The sequence below is a fragment of the Myotis davidii genome, unplaced genomic scaffold (genome assembly GCF_000327345.1).
Source record: "Myotis davidii unplaced genomic scaffold, ASM32734v1 scaffold955, whole genome shotgun sequence".
Classification (NCBI taxonomy): domain Eukaryota; kingdom Metazoa; phylum Chordata; class Mammalia; order Chiroptera; family Vespertilionidae; genus Myotis; species Myotis davidii.
Window position 1 is genome coordinate 237,975 of NW_006287066.1, and position 3,777 is coordinate 241,751.

The 3,777-nt window shown below is 41.9% G+C and overlaps 2 long non-coding RNA genes across 2 annotated transcripts in view; both read right to left on the bottom strand.

The window, feature by feature from the left end:
* Positions 1-2,490: 2,490 nt before the first annotated feature.
* The window catches only part of LOC107182323, a 5,748-nt gene continuing 4,461 nt past the window's right edge, over positions 2,491-3,777 (bottom strand). Inside the window, exon 2 of the long non-coding RNA XR_001513049.1 lies at positions 2,491-3,026. This is a non-coding gene — a long non-coding RNA (uncharacterized LOC107182323). The remainder of the gene's footprint in view (positions 3,027-3,777) is intronic.
* Positions 3,558-3,777, bottom strand: part of LOC107182324 — a 4,246-nt gene continuing 4,026 nt past the window's right edge. Inside the window, exon 3 of the long non-coding RNA XR_001513050.1 lies at positions 3,558-3,640. This is a non-coding gene — a long non-coding RNA (uncharacterized LOC107182324). The remainder of the gene's footprint in view (positions 3,641-3,777) is intronic.

Here is a 3,777-nt window from a genome sequence, read left to right on the forward strand (position 1 = left end):
CTTACTAATATCAGGAAAAAATAAACCAAGATAAAAGAAATGCTACAGAGACAAAGAAGAGCATTTTATGATGATCAAAGGGTCAATCCATCAAAAAAATGTAAGTATTAACATATATATATACTTAACAAAAGTTCCCCAACATGAACGGGAATAGGGTGGGGAGGCAATGGGGGGTTAAGACACATATGTAATATCTTAATCAATAAAAAGTATATATAAAAAAATGTGGACAAAGGACATAAAGAGACACTTCTCCAACATGGACATACAGATGGCCAAGAGACATATGAAAAAATTCTCAAAGTCACTGATCATCAAAGAGATGCAAATCAAAAGGACAATGAGGTATCACCTCACACCTGTCAGAACGGCTATCATCAACAAATCAACAAATGACAAGTGCTGGCAAGGATATGGAGAAAAGAGAACCCTAGCACACTGCTGGTGGGAATGCAGACTGGTGCAGCCATTATGGAAAATAGTATGGTTTAACTCAAAAATTAAATATGGAATTGACATTTGACCCAGTGATCCCACTTCTAGGAATACATACTAAAAAACCTGAAACACCAATCAGAATGCATGCACCCCTATGTTCATAGCAGCACAATTTGCAATAGCTAGTATCTGGAAACAGCTCAAGTGCCCATCAATAGATAAGTGGATAAAAAAGCTGTTGTACATTTGTAACATGGAATACTATGCAGCAGTAAAAAAGAAGGATCTCTTACCCTTGGAGAGAGCATGAAGGGACCTGGAGAGTATCAGGCTAAGTGAAATAAGTCAGTCAGAGAAAGACAAATATCATATGACCTCACTCATATGTGGAATCTAAGTAACAAAATAAACCGATGAAAGGAGTGGATCCAGAGACATGGAAGCATGGAACAGTGGTGAATCTCAGAGGGAAGGCAGGGCAGGGTGGGTGGATGGGAAGTATTCAACCAAGGACCTTGTATGCATATATGCATGGCTCATGGCCACAGACAAATGGGGCAGTGAGAGCCTGGGTGGGGTGCAAACAGGATGTATGTAATACTTTCAACAATAAAGAGTTATTTAAAAAAAGGAATAGCCCTGACTGGTTTGGCTCAGTGGATAGAGCGTCGGCCTGCGGACTAAAGGGTCCCAGGTTCAATTCCAGTCAAGGGCATGTACCTTGGTTGTGGGCACATCCCCAGTAGTGGGTGTGTAGGAGGCAGCTGATCAATGTTTCTCTCTCATCGATGTTTCTAACTCTCTATTCCTCTCCCTTCCTCTCTGTAAAAAAATAATAAAATATATTTTTAAAAAAGCAATAAACTTTGTTTCACATACTCACAGCCATAAACCTACTTTTGCCACACCCTGTAGTGGCTTATCTTTTTATCCTAGTGCCAGATAAAGATAAAAAGATAAGATGCACCTATATGCTGCCTATAGGAAATGTGCTTTAGATATAAAAACATGAAATATAAAAGCAGGCTAAAAACAGAAAGGTAGGGAAAATATATACCATGCTAACACTTGTCAAAAGAAAGCTGTAATAGCTATATTAATATTAGATAAGAATATAAAAATGTACAGAGTAGGTCATTTCATAATAATAAAGGGGTTAATTAATTAAAAGTTAGAATTATTCTAAACATTTACATCCCAAACTACAGAGCTTAAAAATACATGAAACAATAATTAACAGAACTATAAAGAGAAATAGACAAATCCACAATTAGATCCAGATATTTTAATACCTTTCTCTCAATAAATTGTTATAATGTACCCCGCGAATCACAGAAGGACGCCTCAAGAAGTGGAATTAAAGAGTCACATTTATTGCAATCCGGGACTATGAGGGGTCATTCCCAAATCTCATAGTGATAAGATGGTGGCAAAACCAGACTTATATAGGCAAAGATCACAAAGGTATTGATTACATCTCAAGGTTTGGAATGAGGAACCTGGTTTGCAAAAAAGCAGTTTACAGAAGCAGCATCTTATCTAAATTACAGTTTTGGGTCCCAGAGTCACTGAATTAACAGAAACACATTATCTAGAGCCCTCAGGTCTTGAGACCACTGGGTTGCCAGGAATTCATTATCTAGAGCCATGGAGGAAATTTAGAGTAATTGTGCTGTCCTGGTCTTGGGACCACTGAGTCAACTGGAACACATTATCTGTGGCTACTAAGACAATTTAGGATAATTGTGCTGTCCTGTTTCCCAGGTACAGAAGAATGTGCTTTCTAAAACCAGTAAGATAACAATCAATGGGATAGCCATTCAATCGAATGGGATGATTTATACAATTAAGAAAAATCAAAATAACTTTTCTATTGTTAAGCCAAACAACAGGACTAGAGTTAAACTACAGCCTCCACCTGAAATGGTTGCTACCATACTTCATTCCCCACTGGTTTTATGTCCATGAGTCAAATCATGGACTCATCTTTACTAGTTAGGGGACTGTACTGCCCCCTAACTACAAGTAGTTTGACGGAATTAATTTTTCTAAACTGCCAGCTTGGCACATTTAATTTTCATTTACTCACCCCACTTCTTTTAGGGGCATTCTCTATTCGGTTCCTGCTCTCCTGTCCCCTATCACATCTAGCCCCACTTGGCCCTGGACTTTCTCACTGGCTAGAAAAAAAAAATGTTCTTACAGTTACCAAGTGCCCTAGTGCCATGGTCCCCATCAGTACTGTCCTCACTGAAGTCCAGTTCCACTCTTGCAGACATCGAGCCTCCTCCTGGATTGCGTGGAGCCCAGACTAGGGATCTCACGGGTGGGGCCGCTGGCTGCCGGGATCAAGGCCGTTTCCTGGTGCAGGAGCTGGGAATGGTGTAGCCAGTTCTGGATGCTGTCAGCAGGGCGACAGTGTATAATCCTTTCCAAGTTGCGGTGAGTCCTTGGGTCATGAACTTCTTTACCCACACTGAGTCCCAAGGCTGGAAAGGATGTACAGGGTCCAAGGTGGGCACTGGCAGGGCGTCTCGCACAAGCTTACGGGTGGCTCTCTGGGTATACTGCAGAGCCTGCAAGGCCTTGAGGGGATAAATTTAGTTAAAATCCTTTTAGAGTCCTGTTCATACCTGCCCTGAACCTGTGGCCAGTATGCACAATGGAGTTTCCAATTTATGACTTTGAGATACCTTGGCTACAAAGTTGGGAATGTTATCTGATCCTATAACTGCTGATGGCCCCAGTCTAGGTATAATCTCCTGGAGTAATTTCTTGACCATTATAGAGACAGTTTCTGTCCTGGTGGGCTAGACTGCAACCCATCCTGAGAAAGAGTCTATAAAAACTAGCAGTTACTCAGACCCTGATGCCGGTGGCTTAATCTCTGTGAAATTTACCTCCCAATGCTACCTGGGGAGTTTCCCTGGGCCTGAATTCCCAGGGAGACCCTCTTACCTTGCTTAGCATTTACTTGTGACCTGCCTCACGAAAGTTCAGAAGTCTTGGTGACACCTGTGTGGGTAGCCTGGTGTAACTGGGCAACTAAAGTCCAACGTAGAGCCTCTGGGATCAACAGTCTGCCATTTGGTAGAGTCCACCAAGCATTTGGTGCTCTGGTAGCTTGCTTCTGTTCTGTCAATTCCTCCTCTTGTAAAGGCCCCACTGGTTTTTGGGCAGCTTCCTTGGCAGCTTGGTACTGGGTGACCCTGGTGTTTGAAATCCATCTCTCCGGAGCACCTCGAAGGAGGGCTTCCACAGCATGGAGTGTTGCCAGGGCTAGTTCCTGGCCTGAAGTCAGCTTATCTGCCTCCTTCTCTCTTTTTTTTTTTTTTT